Consider the following 24,766-nt stretch of genomic DNA (forward strand, 5'->3'; position numbering starts at 1 on the left):
TGCTATCTTTCTCGCACACGTACACTGTACTAACAACTCGCACACAAATGTTTCTCTCACATACACAAGACTAAAGTTGCGCGCACACACTCACTCGTTTTATGTATGTGTGAGAGCGAGACTCTTTTTTTGAATGTGAGAGCGAGACTCTTTTTGAATGTGTGAGAGCGAGACTCGTTTTTGGAATGTGAGAGCGAGACTCTTTTTGAATGTGTGAGAATTGTCACGGAAGAGGCGGGGCATACTTTTTTTGATCAACTGCGCATGCGTTGATCCTAAACTATAAGCTTCGATTGTTGACTCACTGTATGTTCTATTACTTAGTATATTTGTGCTTTTAAATATATATAGAACTTTAAACTTTCTTGTAACTTAAATATACTATAGAAATAAATAAATCTGATTGATTGATTAGAAATAGCAAAATTGCGGTAGTACAATCTGTCCACTGGGTGCCAGCATTACAGGAATTATTAACCGGCGCCAACTAGTGCCGAAGAAGAAAGAGTAAACCTTGGTGCGCTGCGGCTGGGAGTTGTGGAGAACCGCCGGCCGACATTAGCGTTCATAAATCGGATTAACCTTGAGCTAAACGCCGCTACTCCCCGGAGCTCGAATATCAAATATTCAAATTGAAACTAACTTCACTGCAGTCCTATACCGCCTCGTTTTGAATTAGAGTTAGCCATGTTCGGAATAGCAAACTCTTTCTTCTTCGGCGCTAGTTGGCTGTAACGCTGGCACCCAGTGGACAGATTGTACTACAGCAATTTTGCTATTTCTAATCAATCAATCAGATTTATTTATTTCTATAGTACATTTAAGTTACAAGAAAGTTTAAAGTTCTATATATATTTAAAAGCACAAATATACTAAGTAATAGAACATACAGTGAGTCAACAATCGAAGCTTATAGTTTAGGATCAACGCATGCGCAGTTGATCAAAAAATTATGCCCCGCCTCTTCCGTGACAATTCTCACACATTCAAAAAGAGTCTCGCTCTCACATTCAAAAAAAGAGTCTCGCTCTCACATTCAAAAAAAGAGTCTCGCTCTCACACATACATAAAACGAGTGTGTGTGAGTGTGTGCGCGCAACTTTAGTCTTGTGTATGTGAGAGAAACATTTGTGTGCGAGTTGTTAGTACAGTGTATGTGTGCGAGAAAGGTAGCATTTATGTACGTGTGCGAGAAAGATAGCATTTGTGTGCGTGTGCAAGTTAGTAGTGTATGTGTGCGAGAAAGACAGCGTTTGTGTGTGTGTGCGAGAAAGAGCGTTTGTGTGTGTGTGCGAGTTAGTACCGCGTATGTGTGCGAGAAAGGTAGCATTTATGTACGTGTGCGAGAAAGATAGCATTTGTGTGCGTGTGCAAGTTAGTAGTGTATGTGTGCGAGAAAGACAGCGTTGTGTGTGTGTGCGAGTTAGTACCATGTATGTGTGCGAGAAAGACAGCGTTGTGTGTGTATGTGTGCGAGAAAGAGCGTTTGTGTATGTGTGCGAGAAAGAGCGTTTGTGTGTGTGTGCGAGTTAGTACCGTGTATGTGTGCGAGAAAGACAGCGTTTGTGTATGTGTGCGAGAAAGATAGCATTTGTGTGCGTGTGCGAGTTGTTAGTACAGTGTATGTGTGCGAGAAAGATAAAATGTGTGTGCGTGAGACATTTTAGTAGTATGTATACGCAATTTGAGTATTTTTTGAGTGTGCGTGATGTTTTTTTGAGTGTGCGTGATGTTTTTTTGAGTGTGCGTGATGTTTTTTTGAGTGTGCGTGAGTTTCTTGTAGTGTGTGAGAGACAAAACATAGATTTTGTCCTAAACGGCCCCTCATAGGAACCTAATAGGAACCTAATTCCCATCCATCCATCCATCCACTTGCACCGTTTTTCCCTCAGTGGGGTCGGGAGGGGTGCTGGTGCCCATCTCCAGCCAACATTTCGGGCGAGAGGCAGGGTACACCCTGGACAGGTCGCCAGTCTGTCGCAGGGCGAACCTAATTCCCATTAAAACGAAATTAGGTTTTGATAGGGAATTAAAATTTGAGAATGTTGATAAGTTAAATAGCATTGAGGGGAAATGCTATTTAACAATTTTTTAAATAATACTGGTATCATTATGAGAATTTGAGGTATAGATATTAGGAGGCGTTAACGACTCTACTTAGCATACGAATAGCCTAGCATATGCAAAGGCGCTTCAGCAGACCCACGTGGATTCTCAGTCATTGGATGAAAAACAATGACATCAGAGTTCATTATTGACATGTGATTGGTTGGTTGATGTGTGCCCATTGGATAGCACTTATGTCTTTATAAATAAAACCCGCCGCAATCATTAAAATTTTTAATGTTGTATTTTAAAAAATCTATATAAAAATAAATGCTGTATTAAAATATATTCATTTGATATTGCTTATATGCAACATGTTCATATGAGGAACATAAAAGCTACAGAGAAGTTTTTTTTTCTTTATTTCATTTTATTTTTTTTACTGTTTGCACTGAAAATAAGACATAAATGTTTGTCCATTTCTGGACCATCTGGCAGTGTTTTTTTTTGTCCAAACATAAACATTATGCTCTGTTCAGGACAGGCCCAACGTCTCTCCTGTATCGTGGACCTGACATCTCTTCCTGTAATGTAGTCCTGATGTCACTGAGCTCCTGGTTGGAGGAACTTGGGGTCCATCTTGACACCAGCTCATAGCTGCCATCAGCTGTTAACACAGAACAGACAATCATTATGAGTTACAGGCATCTCTTAGTCATTATGAAACTATAGTGAAATTGTTTGGCAACTTCCAGCTTAGTATGCACACATAAGACATTAAAACAAACAATCAAAAAACAGTAATACATTCTTACAAAAAATGAAAACTTTAATGAAAAAGAGAAAACACTTGCAAACAATTGGAAGAAAAAAAGAATTAAAAGCAGTTGGTAATAAATAGTAAAACATAATTCAACAAACTCTGAGGCAGATAATTTGCTTTGATGGATTTTAATAAATCACAGTACTTTAATCATTCAAGGAATTGTGGCATCACATGTAATAGAGATTACAATACAAAATCTCACCCTACACTTGTTTCGGCATTAAGAAAACGACAGACCGCTATTTATAAAAGCTTTCTTACCGTGAGTTCGGTCTTGTTGGACCGCCACGGTGTCATCTGTTGTTTTCCGCCGGATCATTGCTTAATATCAAAACGATACTGAAAAGGTAACTCCGTGAAATAGGACTTTTTCCACCATTTCAGACAACGCACGGGTATTTTCGTTCATGTTGGGTGTAGGCAGTTAGCACCATAGACATAATATAAGAGTAGACCCCGCATTGGCTGCTCCGGCGCAGGAAATATGGCGGCCATCTTGGAGTGGTATACCCTCCTACTTTGTTCAATCAAAACAGCAGAAGATGCCTCAGCACTGAGGGATATTGTTGTTCGGATCTATGGATTATTGATGTGAGGGCTCCACAGACAACATTTCACAAGTAAGATGGACATATTATTGTGTATATATTGTGATTGGAGTATTACTTTACTGTATTTATGTCCACTGGCGAGATACCAGCTAATATTACGGTAGCTACAGTGCTACAGTAATACGGGCTTCAGCCCCCGCTATGAAGGCTAACTGAGATTCTGTAAATCTAAATGAAATAATTATTCTCTAACATTGACTTAGATTATCTGACACAAGAGCCTATATTGGAAATGAAACAATATAACACATATTATAAAACTTATATTATGTGTTATAACATTCACCAGCAAAGTTTACACAGGTGGTAAAGACTATTATTTATATGTAATTCTTTCACTAGTAAGATACATCCCAAATATTCCGTTTTTGTTTTGAAAGTTTCCTAAAGACACGATGTGAGGAAGAAGAGGGAGAATCTATAAAGAGAGATGGATTCACTGCAGCACGGATGAATCTCACATCGGATTTTGGACTCAATCTCAGCTGCTGAATCTCTGAAGCTAGAACTCGTCGGCTGAAAAACATATTTATATATATATGTATAAACATACATATAAGCATGTATCCAATATATATTATTCAGTATTAATCATTATTTATTTGTGTTTGTATAGTTATATAAATATGTATTGATATTACTAAATAATTTATTAAATAAATTATGAATGGCTGTGGGCTTTTTAATATGCTCATCATACATAAATATCAGAATTTTCCATTCCTATTCTATTGTTATAGCCACTAAGCATATTTAAATATGCTGAACTGTGTATTAAAACATACTTAAATAATACAATTGTTTATAAATGTAGCTTTGATAGATGTTTGAATGTGGTTTCCAGTAACAAAAAAGCGTGTTATGATCGATTAAATGCGCTGATACATGCCTGATAAACACATAATGCGGAGTGGAGTGGTGTACCGCTCCAAGATGGCCGCCCTAAATCTCGTCAGCGACAATAGGCGAGAGCTGTCCATGAGGCGTCTATCCTTATATTATGTCTATGGTTAGCACTCATTACCACCAGTGCAAATCTTCCTCTGGACCTTCCTCTGGTCGGTCAGACTATGAAAGCGCATTACTGCCACCAACTGGACTGGAGTGCTAAATGAAAGTTGACAGAAAAAAATACATCCTAAAAGTTATTTTTTCAAAAGTTACGTGACAGTATATTTAATTTTTATTATAATTGCTAAAGTGTTTTTAGCAATTAATTATATGTTTATTTACTCAATTCTACTTTGAACTGTCTCCTTTTTAGTTTATAGAGAATATGATTCATAATCCGTGAGTTATATTTAGTGCTTAACTAACAAAACTTTAAAAAAGAATACAAATGTTTATACTCTATGAGATGGTATCACAAACTTTCAACCATTTTGTTCTTCAATTTAAACTCGAGAGTTAAGCAACTGAATACTGAAAAATCTGTAGTTTCTTAAGTCCTGTATTGTGATGTGGAATGGTGTCACTACCACTCCAATATAGCATGACTCTGGGTCTGTAAAACAATCAGTGAACATTAACATTAGTTTGAATATTATTCACAAAAATACTTTATGTACAATCTACCACTCTGGAACATGGTTTTTATTATTATTTTTGATTAAGTTGTGCAATTCCTCCCATCACAAGATAAATCTTCAGATAGAAGGAATGTCAAAGTAAGATCATGTTTCACAAAAGTCTACTGTATGTAATCATGCATATTCTTCTTTTATATCATCAATTCAACCAAAACTAAGTTTTTCAGTGCTCCTAATGTTGGAGCTGAAATACCATCTATGGAGTTGTTTTTGTTAAAGGATTCTCTGCAGGCTCGAGTTCAAATTGACCTGACTCCTTTCCTTCCATTTGTGTACAAAGTGCACAGATGGACTCGGAAGGAATGTGGTCTCGAGGGATAGCATTAACAAATTTGGCTGTTTGGTAGTTCTGAGAAGGAGCAGATGATTAGGTCTGTTGAAATCATGAGGTCTTATGTCCTTGTTTGGACTCGTATTAAAGGTCGCCCAACAAACACTGGAGGAAAGCAGCTGAGAGTCTGTTGGCAAAAACAACACCCTTTCTCCATTGGTTGAAACCTTCCAATGAACACTCGTGGAGACTTGAGAGTATAAAAACTGTTGAATTTGAGACTTCGGGGAGATTTTTGTTAGAGAGATTTTGTTATGGATTTTACGTGTTGAACTGACGAAACTGATTCCGTGGGTGTAATAAATCTCCGGCTCGTCTATGGCCTAGCAGCAAGAACTACGTCTCTGTGTATTATTTCCTTACTTATATTTTTGAGAATAGTCACCCTTCAATTCCTCAATATAAATGGTGACACCCGACGTTTGATCGAACAATTGAACAATCAAGGGAAGAAAGGTGACTCGCTTCAGCCTGACTGCAGACGGGGGTCGTCTGGGCCCAAATCAAAGCGAGAGGTAAGCTTTTATCTCTTTTATTGTTAAAACAGAACGGTTTCCTGTCTGCTGGCGGTCTGAAGTGCTAAAGTGTGATTAAGTTTTTCTGCTTCCATAGACGAGTTTTTTCTTTGCGCAAAGAACGAGCTGCAAAAATCTGAGACTCATAGGTATCTCATACATTCTGGAAATAAACAGCTCGAAAAATAAACACTTTTTCAGTCTGGTCTCACCCATTTTGGTGACGGTAACAAAGGAATTTTCCACTTATAAGTTACCATATATCAGCCAATCTGGTGTAGTTCTCTTGAACAGGCATTTTCATTGAGCTGACTAATAAATAATATATCACGATTTGTTAAATTTGGCAGGAGGCCAACAACTTTAACCTTTAAAACCAGCTGAAACCACGAAGAGAGATTGGGATCTCTGTGAAAAGCGCTATAGAAATAATAAGAGGCCAGGAGGGACGTTGTTCTGCTGCGTGAAAGCCATCGTGTCTCTCGGGAGAGAGAGGCGGTGGGTTCCCGTAGCGGAGAAACGTGTGTTTTTTCCCTCCATGGAATGACCAAAAGCCTATTTTCCATTCATGACAGCCGTCTGGTGGAGAAGGGGCTGTAAAGTCCTCCATGTAAGAATGAGTAGGCCTGAAGTTGAAAAATGAAAAATGAGAAATGAGAAGTTCATGTGAATAAAATAAGAGTTTTACAGATTATTTTGTGAGTTAAACTGCAGTAAATGTTCTTTAATTTTTGTCTGAGATTTTGGTGAGGAGTTTTAAGTGTTTGTGTCAGCCTTGGCTAATATAATTGAAGTCCTAATATAATATAATTGTGTGCACACATTAAAAATTGGACAGTGGCTAATTAAATCTATAGCCAACTAAATTTTATATCTTTATAATAAATAAATGGTATAAATCCCCGGGGGGAAAAGACAGAGTACAGGAAAGTATAATATGAGTAAAATGCGAATGGATGATTGAATGAATGCTGAATAATTGGGAATGTATGTTGTCTGTTATGCAAGTATTTGATGGCATGCCTGTAAATCTTCCTGTATATATTGTAAAATTCTGAAATGTGCATGTTCTTGGCTTATTGAGTAACCGACTGCTTTCGGAGTGGCGTTGAGTTAAGATTTTGTCTTCATTTTGAGTGCAATTGTTTTTACGCTGTTGTAACTTGTGAATTTAAGCTGTGCTATATAGATAGGAAATATTTATACCTCACTATTAATTTCAGGAAGGTATTACAGTTGTTTGCGAGGCAACTCTTTGTTGGAGCTTCTCCCTCTTTGGGAGAAGAGAAAAGAGTTTCTTGGCTGATTTCCCAGAAACACACATACACACACACGAACCTTCCCTCCCAACCTTTCTCTCCCTACCCTATCCCTCTCCCTCTCTCTCTCTATCCCCACCCCTCTCTCTCTCTATCCCCACTCTTCTCTCTCTCTCTATCCCCACCCCTCTCTCTCTATCCCCACTCTTCTCTCTCTCTCTCCCCACTCCCTCTCTCTCTCTATCCCCACTCTTCTCTCTCTCTCTATCCCCACCCTCTCTCTCTCTATCCCCACTCTTCTCTCTCTCTCTATCCCCACTCTCTCTCTCTCTCTCTCTCACTCCCTCTTGCCCTGCCCTTCCTTCCCTCTTCCCTCCTCTCTCTCTCTCCTTTCCTTCTCCACATTTGGTCCAGGATCCCGCGAGATTTGTGACCAGTCCTTGTTAACACCCTTTTGTAGTCCATAAGATTTAGGACAGCCCACTTCCTATTACGTGTGGTTGGCCCCCACCTTTGCTCATTTCGGTCAGGCAGACTGAAACTTTTTTCTTTTTTCTCTCTTATGCTCATACGGTGAAGAGATTTAAGCCTAATGCTTTTAATCAATTTAAATAATACAGACTTTTATCCAAATAATCATTGTTTCTGCAACACTGAACTATGTTAAACATTTCTCAAATGTACATTTTACTGTAAATAGAGTGAATAACTGTTAAGAAAAAAACTTGATAAACTGTTGGATCTATTAAAGAGCAATTAATATACTCAACAATATTTAGCAACTATAAACAAAGATACTACAGGAAAAATATAACGAGTACAACTAACCAAATCAACTTATTTTAATTAAAAAAAAAAAAAAAAAAATAAAAAAAAAAAAAAAAAATTAAAAGTGACGGAAACAAAACTGCAGAAGACAGCAAAACAGAATTCTAATATTGAGACAACTACTAAAACAAAATGAGCAATATACCTATTGTCATTATTGGTTCAAAAAACCCAGAATATGCTTCTCAAATTCCAAAAATGTCTAAGAAATGGCACAAACGAACAAACGGACTTCAATCTCCGTGGCCGGAAAATGGGAGCTTTGACTTGTCTCTTTGTGAACAGATGGAAACTCGGATTGCAGACTACAAAGCAAAAAACAAGGGAAAGAAAAGACAAGCAAAAAGAGAACTAGAATTAAACATTTTACAGCTATTCAAGGAAGAAGGTGAAAAATACAGAAAAAACTTAAAGCAACAGTTTGTTGAGCTGAAAAATAATTGTGAAAAACCCGATGATGATCAAATGAACCCTGCTGGGTTGTATCCAGCCCTGACAGGAGTTCTGAATATCACAGGTGATTTTGGATATAGGAATGATGATCTAATTATGGACTTTAAACAAGATAAAAACAATGCGACGGAAACTCAATCAGGTAGATCCTCTACAGGACACACACCACGATCAACAGTAGTTCAAACACCAGCTCCACCCAAAGATGCTCCACAGACGAGCACAGGCGCTACAGATAGTAGCACAAATAATAAACACTCAAAAAGCATGGAACCAATGACGTCATATGCAAATGCGGATGGTTATAAGCCAGCCGGCAGATATGACACATCATTACCACCGTTCCAGACCAGAAGTCAAACCTCTGATGCCAGATGCTCCACAACACGGACAGTTGGAAATGTAAAAGTTATTGATTGCTATGCAGGAGGTAATAGTTCTAATAAATATTTTGACGGCTACGCAAGTCATCTGAAAAGACGCAGAAGCGGAGATGCTTATTGGTTGAAGTTAGGCCCAGAAGTCCTTGATATAGAACGGAAAGAAAACCGAACACAGATACAGGAAATAGAAGAAGAAATTGATGAAGGCCTTATACAGTTAGCTGAAAAAGAGCAAAGATGTGGCAATGATGAAGACGGAGCGATGGCTGGTCCATGTACAAGCACTCCAATTAAAACACAACAAACCAAACAAAAAGCACCAAACCAAAAAGAATACGATTTGAGATCCAGACCTGACATACGCAAACCTGATTATTACAACCCCTCAAAACAATTACCAATTTTATTAAAAGGAGATATTGCTCAATATTTGCCATTTGCCTCGATGGATCTGGTTGGGTTAGTCGCGCGGCTGCCAGACATTCACAATGGTGCAGGGAGATGGATAAGAGCACTTGAAGAAGAGACAGTTGGCAAAATCTTGGCACTTGGAGACATCAAAGCCATTCTTGCAAAAGTTCTTGGAATTCCCACCATGCAGAACATTTTGAAGAATTATTCCTGGATGCTACAGGAAAGAGCAGATGGGATTGAACTAAATGCATGCCGGACAATGATCTGGGCAGCTTTGAGAGCAGAATTTCCAAACAAAGTGGACCCTAAGAACTTGAAAGCAGAACCAATTGGTGACTCGGAGAATCCAGCATCCTATGTCGCCAGGCAGTTGAGAAGGTGGAACGAGGAAATGGAGTTTGACGTTGACGAGTACCCAATGATTGCAGGTGTGTTTCGGAAGTCAATGGTGGATGTGATGCCAGACCCAGTGCGCATCAAACTCGAAGAGGTGGTAGCTCTGATGTCTATGCCACACAAGGAATTTCGTGATCATGTGGTACACGCAATAGAAAAATACAGAAAAGATGAACAAAAACTCACTGACCAAGACAAAAATATTCAAAGGAAATTGGCTCAGTTACAGCTTGGAGAATTTCAAGGAAAAAACAAAACTAAGACCCAAGCTGCAGTGGTAAGGGGGGACCAACATCCAACCCCAAATGTAGCCAACCTTCCTAGCTCAGTGAGTTCAGCGCCACAGAGGTATACTCCAGTTCCGCAGATGACTCAGCCTTCCCAACCAGTGGTGAATGTTTATTCACAACCATGGAACTCTCGTCCATTTGTGCCTCGAGGGAGACAACAAAGAAGCCCCTCATGGCCAAACAGGGGACGAGGCGGTCCACCCAGAGCATCCGGAGCATGCTGGACATGTGGTTGTTTTGGACATCGTGCTGACCAGTGCCAGAATGGTGACAACTCATTCCAAAGACGGCCACGTGGCAGAGCCAGACCAGGTCCACCGACAGCCCCATACAATCACCAAGCAGTTCCATATGATCAACAAGGAACTCCATACAATCCTCAAGGAGCCCAATATGATCCACAAGTTCAACAAAATTCACAAGCTCAATACAATCCACCGAATTTCGGATTCTAGGGATGCCCAGAGAGCCCTAGGGGAGAGAGTCAGTACCCAATTCTAACTACACGTGCTGACGATGAACCAATATTGAAAATTCAAATTGAAAACAGAGAAACTCCAATGTTGGTCGATACAGGAGCAGCTTACACTTGTGTGAGTCCAAATTATGCAACGCATCTCCCCATGTCTGATAAATTTGTATCAACAGTAGGGTTCTCGGGAGCAAGACAGTTAATCCAAATGACAGCTCCTGTTCGACTTACGACAAATGACAATGAAATAAAAATACCAATTTTGGTATCTGATCAAACACCAATAAATCTGTTGGGAAGAGATGCTCTATGCAAATTAAAAATAAAAATCTGGTGTTCTCCTCAAGGTGTGTATGTTGAAAAAGAAGGTGTGGATCTTCAAATGTTCATGCAACAACATGAAGCCAAGGTTTATTGGCTAGGAGACATTAATAGCTCTATTGAGGAGGTACTTTCTAAATGGGGACAGTACATTCAAATTCAAATTCCAGAAGCTAAAAAACCATCTCTAGATTATCATTGCACAATGTACTATGACATTTCAAAAAGTACAGAATTTGAAGAACAATGGGACAAAGAAACACAAGGTGAAGCGGTGAACCTTGTGTCTCAATACATCATTATTGGGACACAGGGAGCAGCGTTAAACGTACAAATGAATGATTTCATTTCTCAATGGTACAATGTTGCAGAATCTGTACCACACATTACATTGTTTGTAAATAAAAATTTTCATGCCAAAGATCTTGGATCAATGATGAAAATCGCGACACAAATTAAATGGGAACAAACAGAAAGCCCTTTAGTTTTCCAATCAGAAGATGCAACAATGATTAAAATAATAAACGAAACCACTATGACAGCAAAACCACAGGTGGTAACAGTGCCAATTAATGACACAAAAGAAGCAAAAGGAAAACATGAGTCGGATGGAAATCCATTACTGCAGGACATGTTAAAGAAAGTTCCTGAATCAGTATGGTCAAAACATGAAACAGATGTGGGATTAGTGAAATCTGCTATTCCATTTAAAGTTGAACTGAAACCAAATGCTAAACTTCCATTCCGTCCTCAATACCCATTAAAACCAGAAGCAGAAGAAGGTATCAGCAAAACCATAGAAGGATTGTTAAAAGCAGGAGTGTTGGTAGAAGTTGAAAGTCCATGCAATACCCCAATTTTTCCAGTTTTGAAAGCAGACAAGTCAAAGTATCGCCTGGTACATGACCTTCGCACAATAAATGATGTAGTGGAAGACAGATCATCGGCAGAAATGCCCAACCCCCACACACTTCTAACAGCAATTCCAGCTGAAGCACAATTTTTCACGGTAATTGATCTTTGTTCAGCATTTTTCACCATTCCTTTAGCGGAACAATCTCGATACCTGTTTGCATTTACTTACAGAGGTAAGAAGTACAGTTACACTCGATTACCACAAGGTTTCAAATTCAGCCCACATTGGTTCAATCAAGTACTCAGACACGACTTAGAAGGATTGGAAATTAATAGCACATTGCTTCAGTTTGTTGACGACATTTTAATTGCGTCACCTACATTGGATGACTGCCATCATGATTCAATAAAAGTCCTTGAAAGACTGGCTGAAGGAGGATATAAAGCCTCCAAAGACAAATTACGGTATTGTCAGACACAGGTAGAATACCTAGGTAGACAACTCTCAGAAGGGAGCATTGGCATATCACCTTCTCAATTAGAGGGTGTCAGCAAAGCTCCATGTCCACGAACAGTTGGAGAAATGATGACATTTCTCGGCATGACAGGTTTTAATGCTGATTGGATAGAAAGTTATGCAGAAAAAACAGCATCACTCAGAGAACTCATGAAAGAACCAGGTCATCAAAACCAAAAGAATCTGCTAAAATGGACACTAGAAGCAAAAGTAGCATTTGAATCTTTGAAAAGTGAAATGCAGAGTGCACCTGCACTAGCAGTTCCAAACTATGACAAACCATTCTACCTATATGTTGCAAACAAAAAGGACATGTATGTCACAGCAGTTTTGATGCAAGAAACATGTACAGGTCGAAAGAAACAACCAATTGCTTATTACAGCACAAAATTGGACAATGTAGCACAAGGCTGGCCACCATGTTACCAGGGGCTAGCAGCAGTCTACCATGCTTATGAAAAAGCTTCAACAATAACAATGGGTTATCCAGTTACAATATTAACTCACCACAAAATCGCAGAGTTAATAAACCTAGGAAAGTTTGTCGTGACACAAGCAAGAATTTTGCAGTATATGTTACTTCTGACATATCCTGACATAACTATTCAAAGATGTATCACCAATAATCCGGCAAATGTGATTCCTCTGGATTGTGACGGAGAACCACATGAGTGTGTAGCGGAAACAATGAAATACACAAGACTCAGACCTGATTTGGAGTCCACTCCTTTGCCTGACGCAGAAATCACATACTTCGTTGACGGGTCATGTTTCAGAGATCACCTAGGAAACCACGCAGGTTTTGCAGTGGTACAACAATTAGGTGAAAATTTTGTAACCGTCAAAGCTGAAAGATGTGATCAACCATGTTCTGCACAACTCGCAGAACTTAAAGCATTAACTGAAGCCTGTAAAATGGCTAGGTCTAAAGTCGCAAATGTGTTCACTGACTCAGCCTATGCCCATGGCGTATGCTTTTTATTTGCCGCAATATGGAAACAAAGAGGGTTCAAAAGAGCAGACGGAACCCCAGTGCAACACGAAGCACAATTGAAAGAGTTGATTGCTGCCATGATGCTTCCTTCGAAGCTGGCGGTGATCAAGTGTCAAGCACACCGAAAAGGTAATGACATCGTTGTAAGAGGTAACAACATGGCAGATGAATCAGCAAAAATGGCATCCAAGAGCCAAATGGCCTTCTTGGCACCGGTAATAGCCTTAGAACCAGCCGTAACACCAGAAGATGTCATTTTGATGCAACAACAAGCGAGTAGCAGTGAACGTGATCTTTGGGCACGGAGAGGTGCTACAATGGGTGAAAATGGCTTATGGAGGTCACACCACGGCCTACTAATAGCACCTGTAGCATTATTAACGTTATTGGTCTCAGAAGCCCATGGCTTAGACCACTGTGCCCGAGGGAAAGTCATGGAAAAATTGAAAAAACAAGGTTTCTGGTCTCCATACATGCAAGACATGGTGGATGAAATTCTAAACCAGTGTGAAATATGTGCCGAAAACAATGCTCGGAAAGGCATAAAACCAAGTATTGGACACATTCCAGTTCCTGATGGACCTTTCAAACACCTAGTGATAGACTATGTGGACATGCTTAAACCAGTTCAAGGTAAAAGATACATGCTGGTGATAATCGATCGGTTCAGTCGATGGGTCGAAGCAGTACCATCAAAAACCTTAGGAGCAGACACAGTTATCAAATTTTTGACAAGAGAAGTAATTCCAAGATTTGGAATCCCATCTGAAATTAGTTCAGACAATGGCTCAGCTTTTGTACAGAATGTTGTTAAAGGCATTTTGCAGAAACTACAGATCAAACAACGTTTTGGCGCAGTCTACCACCCTCAGAGCCAGGGAATGGTGGAGCGCATCAATGCCACGTTGAAAGCAAAGCTTCGGAAAATTTGTGCATCAACTAAACTAAACTGGGTAGATGCTTTGCCACTAGCACTAATGAGCTATCGCATGCAAATGCACAGAAGCACGCATTTAACACCGCATGAAATGCTGACTGGCAGGCCTATGCCTGTGCCACAATGGAGGTTACCTTTCAAGGGACCTCCCCTTGAACAGTTGCAAACTGAGTTGAAAGACTATGTTGAACAACTAACTACTATCCATAGAGCTATCTATTTGCAGGAAAAATCCAGAAGTCCAGATTCGACGGTGTGGGAACCACCGGTGAAACCTGGCGATTTGGTGTACATCAAGGTGTACAGACGCAGATGGCATGAAGCCCGTTGGGAAGGACCTTATGAAGTCAAGAGAGCAACCCCAACGGCTGTCCAAGTAGAAGGAAGTACCACTTGGCATCATTTGACTCATTGCACTAAAGTTCATAATAAAAACAAAGCGAAACTTGAGTTTTACAAGGAAGATGTGCAGAAAACTCACATCGCTGAGACTGATACTGATAACTATCCAACTGTGGATGTTGACAGAAGTGGTGAACCGAGCAGCAGCGACGGCAGAGACGAACTTTCACGACCTGCAGCCGACACCACAGGACAAACCGACCACGACGAACCAGAGTGATAAAGAATGGACTCAAAGTCAGCCTCCAGGGGGGACAAACGGTGACTCAAAGACGACTGTTCACGACACAAGATCCATCTCCAAAGATAAGTACCACACACCTTATAGTCCAGACAAGTACATACCAGTGTTCTTTCCAGTAAGATTCAACTTAGATGTTTCCAGAAAATTGGTTCGTAAAACTAGACATGTGCACGCACAATGGAAATGGACAGCAAGTTTAACAGATGTCAAATTTCAAACTAATTCAGAAACAGAGTATGAAGCCCATGTTAGCTATGCCAACCGAAAACTGTGTGGAAGAGTTCTAAAAAAACAGAGTGAAAGATACATTACGGATCAATGTTTAATCGTTATGTACATTAGAGACGACGGATTTGAAATAGAAGTGAAAGTGGGACAACAGTGGAGTGAAGATAATGAATTCAAACATGACATGATAATGACGAACTTCGATAGGACTTCAATAACAAGTAAAGGTGATTTAAATCGAGTATTAGACACAAGGAAAGAAGGTATTGTTGAAATTATCGATGACAAAGTTAAAATACATATTTCGACTGATGATGTTGGTGACAGCATGTTAGGAAGAGAACTAATACTCTCAAGGATAGTGTTCGGAAATGATCGTCGTGAGATGTGTAGATGGTTTATGAATGTAGTAAATAATGTCTTAATTAAAGACCAAAAAGATACAAAATGTAACTTACGAGTCACAAAAACGTCTTGCGGTTGGACTATTGAAGCAAACGTTTTAGCTTTTCGAATAGATAAATCATATGAAATAAAAATTGTCAATGGTGTAAATGACGAGATTAAAGTTATTTGGAAGTTACCAGGAATAGAAACAGCAGTAAGTAGTTGTCTGACGCTCTTTAGCTACACTAATAAACCTGAAACAACTGTCAAATCCATTACAACTACTACGTCAATTACAACGGTTAAGCCAATTGCCACTGTTAGCATAGTCAAACCTGTTACCAGTGCAGCTCATACAACCATGAAACCTGATGGAGAGATTAAAATTGGTGAGGAAATTCCACCAGTAGCACTCAAGGTTGCTACACCCGAATTTTTTATGACAACAGCAGCGAAAGTTCAGTCTATCTTACCAACAAAAGCCTTGCCCACCCAAAGACCTTCAAAACCCAAACCAATTGGAATAGTAGTCACTAAACCAACAACCTTAATTGATGTGACGACACCCGTAATGGCTCTTAAAACACCAGGAGATTCAAACAATAACGCAATTACCACGACTAAGCAAATTGTGACACCTAAGACACGGATACTCACTACCGTGACATCTAAAGCTAATAAAGTAATCGACACACATGACTCCATCGACAGCAGTGATGATTTAGATTTTATTCAAACTACACCGGCGCAGGACCAATTGGCTAATGTGTCAATTTCAAATAAATATGGATGTTCTGAAAAGGAAGGTTGTCGCGAATACCATGGCGGTCTAGATACATTCTATAATGAGAGACAGGACACTAAAGTAACTCCTAGAGCTACTCATGTATTAAAGGACATTAAATGGACCTCCTATCGGCCAAGAGGAGATCCACTCTGGCAAAGAGCAATTCAAAACACATGGTACACGTGGACTTGGTATACTGCAAGGGAATTAACAAAAAATGATTGCCTAGTTTGTACTACTGCTCCTGGAGCACCACCAATTGTTATTCCAGAGAAATACACATCTGCAGAATGTGCACTAAGGCAACGACAAATATGTAAAACAGGTAAATTTGTTCCGGAATCTAATGTAGTTGCGTTCTTTAATCTACCAATGTGTGGTATGAACTGTAGATTATTGTATGGTTCACGTGATTCACACCATTATTTGGAAAAATGGGCAGGTTACAAATTTGAATCTGTTTGTGCAGAATTTAATATTACCACTACGGAGTCTGGTCCTCCAGTAGATTATGAGGTAGATTATGATGCTGGATATGAATGTTTTGCAAATGGCGGATTTGAAAATAAAGGTGGAACACCGGTGGGTAATACCACAGTTCATTGTAATGTCACTTGGGTTTTCTCTTGGTTCACACATGCTAAGATGACACCAACATTTGTCATAAACCCGATCTGGTATCAAAATCCGACCTATAAAGAACAAAAATGTGTCAATTTAACTAGGACTGTTCCCAAACTATTTTTTCTCGGTGATCAAACATATCCGATAGCAGACAGTTACTGGATGTGTGGCGATGACGTTTTAATGAACACATTGCCCTTAAAATGGGTAGGCCTTTGCGCCCTTGTTCGAATGAAAGTACCAGTAACCCTAGTATATGAAGGTGTTAAAGACTTGGTAGGAATGCACCGTAATAAAACAAGGCTTCGAAGAAGCCTGGGGGATTATGGGTTGAATGAAGGAGTATATTTGAATCTTATAGGTCAACCAAGAGGAATTCCAAATGAATTCAAGGCGCAACATGAAACCCGCGCAGGGTTTGAATCTATCTTACCTTGGATCACAATTAACAAAAATGTTGAATGGATTAACTATGTTTACTACAACCAACAGAGAATGATCAACTTTACAGTTGAAGGATTTATGGCCATAGGAGAACAACTCCATGAAACAAGTAGAATGGCAAAACAAAACAGACAAGCATTAGATTGGATCTTAGCCAAAATGGGAGGAGTTTGCCATATGTTCGCTAATGAATGCTGTACATATATCCCTATGAATACTTCGCCAAAAGGTACATTTAGAGCGGTAATGACTAGGTTGATGAAACTGAAAACGGAATTCAAGGAAAATGCAGGAAAGAACACCTGGTCATGGAAAAGTCTGGAGGAAATTCTAGGTGAATGGGGAGCCTTAGCAGCCAAAATAGGAATAACTCTGGCAATAATACTAATTGTTATCTTTCTGCTTGTGTGTTGTGTGATCCCTATTATGAGGAAGTGGATCTTGGGGACTGTATACAGATGGATGACCAAAGACGGTGAACATCAGAAGGACTAAGCACAAGGCCGCCCGGACCAGTGAACCCATGACCAATTCAAAGGACTGCTGAGCTCAAGGACAGTAGATGCTGAACTATATAGCTCAACGGGATATCAAGGTCTAAGAGTTCGAAGGAAATGAAACGGAACTGGGTTGGAATAAAACAGACTCATGGGGAAGATACTGTTAGCATGCACCATTACACATATTTGGTACATAACTTATATACAATTTATATACAATACAACACGGGTGGCCCACACATAGTTAACACACTAGGAACATGTGTGAATGAACATGAATTGTAAAAGAGTATGAGTGAGTGTGAGAGTGCGTGAATGAGCACAAGCATCAAGCGACCAACACTTTGATTATTATGATTAGCATTTCAATCACATAATCACTCTGATTATATGTGCACTATGGACACTTCTTCACAATTGTCATCAAGATTATGTATCAATGTTGAAGTATTAGCCATCACCATGAATGTCTGATTTGGTCACTGTGGATCCATGATTGTGTTACATTTGTGCCGTATTAGGGAATATTGGCGGTCGCCCATGGCGAGCGGGGACCATAAGGTAATTTTTCCCTGGAAATAACACAATTCAACAAAAAGGCCAACAGGGTTTTTGACCTTATACAAATGGAAGAACAATCATGGAAGCAATGTCCAATTGAGTTAATCAATGTAATGAAATTGTTATATTAGTTACAGTTACTCAAGAAAACAATGTTTACCCCCGCTATTCATTATTCCATTTTTAGTTGACTTCCTTATATATTTCTAAGGTTATATACAGAGTTATGTTCACAGGTAACCGTGTAAACTTAGTATAGCAAATAGCAAAAACAACTGCTAAGGTTAATTAGGATTCCACTTAAAAGCGGAATAGGGGGGATTATGTTGGAGCTGAAATACCATCTATGGAGTTGTTTTTGTTAAAGGATTCTCTGCAGGCTCGAGTTCAAATTGACCTGACTCCTTTCCTTCCATTAGTGTACAAAGTGCACAGATGGACTCGGAAGGAATGTGGTCTCGAGGGATAGCATTAACAAATTTGGTCTGTTTGGTAGTTCTGAGAAGGAGCAGATGATTAGGTCTGTTGAAATCATGAGGTCTTATGTCCTTGTTTGGACTCGTATTAAAGGTCGCCCAACAAACACTGGAGGAAAGCAGCTGAGAGTCTGTTGGCAAAAACAACACCCTTTCTCCATTGGTTGAAACCTTCCAATGAACACTCGTGGAGACTTGAGAGTATAAAAACTGTTGAATTTGAGACTTCGGGGAGATTTTTGTTAGAGAGATTTTGTTATGGATTTTACGTGTTGAACTGACGAAACTGATTCCGTGGGTGTAATAAATCTCCGGCTCGTCTATGGCCTAGCAGCAAGAACTACGTCTCTGTGTATTATTTCCTTACTTATATTTTTGAGAATAGTCACCCTTCAATTCCTCAATACTAACACACATGTAATATATATTTTAATGTATAAGATAGATTGTTTTAATATTCTTTCTCCAAACATACTTCTTTATGGTGAACAGAAGGTAAAAAGAATTAGCTACAAAATGAATAAGAGTCAAAAGGCGGTGCTCAACAGTTGATTTGCATTTGCATGGCACTCAGCAACTTCATTTAAATACAAAAACCTCTGCTAGGCACAAGGGGAGGGGGGTGAAAGGGGAACACGGACACACAGCGTTTTTGACCATTTTTGGCAGTGCTCGACTGACAAAAACCTCTTGCCGAAAGCCCTCAATCTCCATGCGCACGGCAGAACAAGGTGTCAATAGCTGATGAAAATCCAATTTTTCGTCCTGTGTCAGAGTTTAGAGCTGTTTGTGTTTTGTCATTTTATCTGATTTGTTTCTGTGATGTATGCATGTCTGGTTTTACTGCAATAATCTGTTTAGTTTATTACTAAGTATACTTTGTATTTCTGCTCAGGCCCTCAATCTTCTTAGTATTAAAGATGTAGTATGAAATTTTATTTAAAAGAATATGGTTTTTACATATTTGCTGAAACTGTAACCATGGCATGACGGTAAATTATGAGACATAATGTTAAGTAACAACGCAATTTACTCTGAGAAACGTCTACAGATTTTTTCTAATGCACACTGGGCAGTGGAGGTTCTAGCGTTGGAACATGTCCAAACATACTTGAACAAACATCTGTAACAACAAGCTACAGATCAGTGCAGTCTGTTTATCTGGAGCTCCTGTGCCCCCTCCCTGTCACACTGCCTGGGGGATGACCGCATGACGCAGGTCAGAAACCAGTCACCTTGAGAAGTTTTTTAATTGCTTTTTAATAATGCAACATACAACAAACTGGAAAGTTAAGAAATTCTGTTCTCTGGATCTTTAAGGACAGATGCACTAAGCTTTGCGTTCTACAAATTTAATAAATTAAATGATACATCTTTAAATATGCCATCATCTAAAGCAGTGGTCCCCAACCTTTTTAGTACCACGGACCGGTCAAGACTTAGAAATTTTGCTGCGGCCCGGGGGACTGGGGAATGGGGGGGGGGTGTATTAACTTTCAGATAAGGCTTCTGCATGTTGGTGTTCCCGCTAAAGCCTGAATATACCCAATTTGGGTTGTCTTGGCCCTTTTCTCGCAACCTGTGGGGTTTTTCCCTGACTGGAAACGAGAATACAACCTGTTGAATGTGACAGGTAGCCAATCAGAAAGCGCGGTGACGTAAGAACGGAGGGGAATCCCAAACAGCTGACATATGAGCAACTGAGAGTCCGGTGGACATCGGAGATTATATGTGGAAATGTTTATTATTATATGTAAAGGTCATTATTACGTTTATTCAGTTAAAAATGTTAACTATGAAAAAATAGTCACCTCCAAATCATAGTGCAGCAAATAGAGCGGCTGCTCCCGTCGTCTTTTATCCACCGCCTTTTCTTTTTGTTACGTCTTTTATCTCTTAAAATGACTCCACAAACTATCACTATTGCTTCTACATCGTCATCCGTGTTTGGTTATTCTAAATTCCCGTATGCTATGTTGGGAGTTTTACTGGATTATCCTCTGGAATCGGGATGTTGGTGACTGGAATCGGTTCGTGTTGTGGACACACGAACCGATCAAACCTGTTGTTCTTTTATCAGCTCTGTGGTCACAGAGGTTTGGAGAATCGGCCGATAATTCTTAACTCTTTCCGTCTAAACCAGACTTAAGACACAAGCTCTACTCATCTCCTCTCGACCTCTGCCCAAACGCTCTGACTGTGGTCGCTATGGTAACATTTACATATCCCTTCAAAATAAGATACAGATGTGACACAAAAACGAACATTTTAATTTTGTGAAAATGTTAACTCACGATAATGACTAACGGGAGCCCTGAGCTTGTTTCTCTGCAACGAGACGGTTCCATCTGGGAGTGATGGGAGACAATAACACCCGATGTGTTGCTTATATCCACAGCCTGCTTGGTCTCTACGTGGCGAAGCAGCTTGAAGCTTCATTGCCTCATTAGCAGCCGGTCTCCGCATGTTATGCAGAGCGGCTTATGGGACTAACCTACCAGTCCGGGATAAATTCATTCTCCTGTTTCTTCTCTGGGCCTTTCCCCCTTTGCAAAGAAACTTTCCAAAGACATCTGATCTGTTTCTTACTCATTTTGCTGCTTGTGGCCTCAGTGTTGGCGCGTTAAAGGATTTTCAAAATACAAGATACTCCAGACTCAAATAATACATAAAACGGAAATATTTAATTATTTCTTGCCCGGCCCGGTACCAATTGGTCCACGGACCGGTACCGGTCCGCGGACCACTGATCTAAAGGATCCACTTATTGTTTATCAACCTCCTTGATCTTACGAACAGTCATTTGAAAGCAGCTGTTTTGCTCTTCCTTTCTCCAGCTCAGTTTGTCTTTTTCCTGTCTATTCTCAGAAGGACACGTGACTCTGTCTGCTGACTCATCTGCTCTGTATTGCTTTCTTGTACAATATGTTATTTGTTGCTTTTTCCAAAATGAATATGTGGAGTGTGATAAGACATCTGTGGTTCCCAGTGGGCAGAATAAAGCTGCATGTATTCATATAATACCATATTCTTCCAATTACAAACACAGACCCTTTCTTTAACAAACATTAATGATGATCTGAATATAAAGGGGAAAGCTACTTGAACAAGAGAATGGATTTGTGAATAACGTGCTATAGTTATAGTTAAACCTGAGAAAAAAAAACTATTATGTGGTTGGATCATTGCAATTTTCCCTCCCACATATTGTTTTTATGGCTCACTATTAAACTTACTTCATGTTCATATTAATAGATTTCATGCTGAGGTTTTCTTTATTTCATGCTTCAAGTTATGCTTGAGAATATGAAGGCAAATCTTTCCCCTCGCCCACTTTCTTGGGTGATGTCTTCTCTGCTGGAGATGTAGGTTCTCCTGCAGGCGGTGAGGAGGCATCAGCTCAGCTCTGTCCCCACAGGAGAGCTACCACCAGGGGCTGATACATGATGAAGAGGCTGCTCTCTCTGGGGGAGCGCAGAGCATCTTTTCAGCTCCATCCCAGCTTCTCACACCCCTGCTGCTGGGCCAGGACAGAGACAAACACTTTTTATTTTTACAGAAATTCTCTCTACGCACTGCTATTTCCCCCACAGCTCCATCACCCCCTGCTGCTGCGCTTCTTTAAAGGAAGAACGCAGATCTGAGGCTTTTCGACAACAAAGCCATTCTATGTGAGACTAATGTTATCTCTCATTTATCTTTTCCAAATATAACATTTGATATTGGCTGTTTGAATTCGAACATTTCATAATTTTTTTTATTATTATTATGAATTCATTTGCAATTGTAAAAATATGTTTTATCCATCAGGACGATATCATTCTTCTTCTCTCAGATCCCAATCTCTCCCAGATCTCACGCGGGCCCAAGTGAAACCTCACAGATAACAACAATCAGTGTTCGACGTCACAGAGTTTCAGAGTTCAATACAAAAACAAAACAAAGTATGAAAATTACATCAGAAAACTGTAAAACAGAAAACATACATTCATTTACCTGAGACAAATAGGATAAGAGAAAAATGCTAAAATAGAAAACAAGCAAAGACCCGTCTTTGGAGAGTGCTCATGCGTTTTGCAAAAGCAATCTGATTTGTTCCTCTGGGGCGCATAGTTTTATCCAAAAGGGTGTTTCCTTGTTTTTTAATTTATGCAATTAAGGTGTGTCTTCTCCTTGTATAGATAAAACCAGTTTCAAATTACAAAGTTGAAAAGTTTGAAGCAATTTTATTACCTTCTGGGGACCTGCTTAAACTCAAAGATAAGACATTCTCCTCTCTAAAAGAGTAAAGTTCATCCCTCCTGTTGTCCTCATTTTCTGGGTAAAGGGAAAACACATACAAATCTCGGTCATTTTGACCCGAGGACAACAGGAGGGTTTTAAACAAGATTTTTCCCATTTCAAATTAAAATTTGATGTTACTCCTAATTCCATGTTGGAACAAAGCCTCTAGTCTTATACCAGAGTTCAACCAAAAGTTAACTTGTCTTAGGCCTATTTTATTTCCCTATGGAGCAATTCCTACAAATACACAAATCTGTGCAGTAATTTTAAATTGACATGATGTATGCAAAGTGGCCCAGAACCTCTCCAATCTCTTAGATCAAAGCGCAGATTTTAAGGATTAAGACACTTATAAAGTAATCCTGAGCATTTCAATAGAAACATTGAAAATGCTTCTGAACATTTACTAATTAATGTTCCCTTAGTTTTTATTATATGTTTGACTGATATTACAGTTTAGCCTAGTTTAGACACTACTAGTACACTCTTAGAAATGGCTGTAAATTTACGGCGGAATTCCAGCAGTAACATACTGTTAATCCAAAATACGGTAGGATATTGTCAATGTGATGTCTTCTTCTCTTGTCACAATCAAGACGGACGACTGGCAGTAAACTACCGCAAAATAATTGTACAATACAGTTTTTTCCTAGACAAGACATTTTACTTGTATTTGCATCTTAGAGAACCAGCATTTAAAGACAATATTAAACTGAAAGAATAAAATACTTTCCATAATAAATCTTTTAGGGAATGAATCGAAATCTATAGAACATAATCAAAAATGTTAGAATACCTGTGATGGAGTTATATGTTAAAAATACAATGTTAACTAAACACTTGTTTAGCCAAATTCAAAGATAGGTTTGTCAGTTTCCCTACATAGATGGTGTTTGATAAAAAAGTTGCTCAGACAATCGCAACGTATCTGTGACGTCACGTGTTGCCCTGGAGACAGCAGTATGGCGTCTTGTCTGGATCTTATCATAACAAGGTAAGTTCCCCAAAGCTATTAAAACATGCTCTTTATGTTCTTTCTTTAATGTATTTATGTAAAGTAATGGTGATGTATTGTCTCAATGTTTGTCACTCCCTGGCGGATATTATACCACAATGTATGCTGCGTTTATACTGTTATGTATTCTGTATCTCAATAAAGATCCATTAAGTTCCATGTTAAGACCATCATGTTTTTGATTTTGATTATTTTTTATGAATGCATTAACTTTATGTTTGCGCAAGAGTATCAACTTATGCTTAACGTAAGTTTATTTGTTTGGATATCGCGGTACGACTGTTCAGTACAGAGGTGCTCAAGTCCAGTCCTTGAGAGCTGCAACTTTCAGATGCTTCCCTACGCCAATGAACACACCTGAATCAAATGAAAGGCTTGTTAGCACATAGACATAATATAAGGATAGACGCCTCATGGACAGCTCTCGCCTATTGTCGCTGACGAGATTTAGGGCGGCCATCTTGGAGCGGTACACCACTCCACTCAGCATTATGTGTTTATCAGGCACGTATCAGCGCATTTAATCGATCATAACACGCTTTTTTGTTACTGGAAACCACATTCAAACATCTATCAAAGCTACATTTATAAACAATTGTATTATTTAAGTATGTTTTAATACACAGTTCAGCATATTTAAATATGCTTAGTGGCTATAACAATAGAATAGGAATGGAAAATTCTGATATTTATGTATGATGAGCATATTAAAAAGCCCACAGCCATTCATAATTTATTTAATAAATTATTTAGTAATATCAATACATATTTATATAA

The 24,766-nt window shown here is 39.2% G+C and overlaps 1 long non-coding RNA gene across 1 annotated transcript; it reads left to right on the top strand.

The window, feature by feature from the left end:
• Nucleotides 1-5,250: 5,250 nt before the first annotated feature.
• LOC145550442 (uncharacterized) lies at nucleotides 5,251-19,030 on the top strand. Its single transcript, XR_014086341.1, has 2 exons — nucleotides 5,251-5,918; nucleotides 14,264-19,030. It is a non-coding gene; the product is annotated as an uncharacterized LOC145550442 (long non-coding RNA).
• Nucleotides 19,031-24,766: the final 5,736 nt, after the last annotated feature.

Source organism: Poecilia reticulata, unplaced genomic scaffold (genome assembly GCF_904066995.2).
Source record: "Poecilia reticulata unplaced genomic scaffold, P_reticulata-male-v2 Scaffold_48, whole genome shotgun sequence".
In the NCBI taxonomy this organism is placed as follows: domain Eukaryota; kingdom Metazoa; phylum Chordata; class Actinopteri; order Cyprinodontiformes; family Poeciliidae; genus Poecilia; species Poecilia reticulata.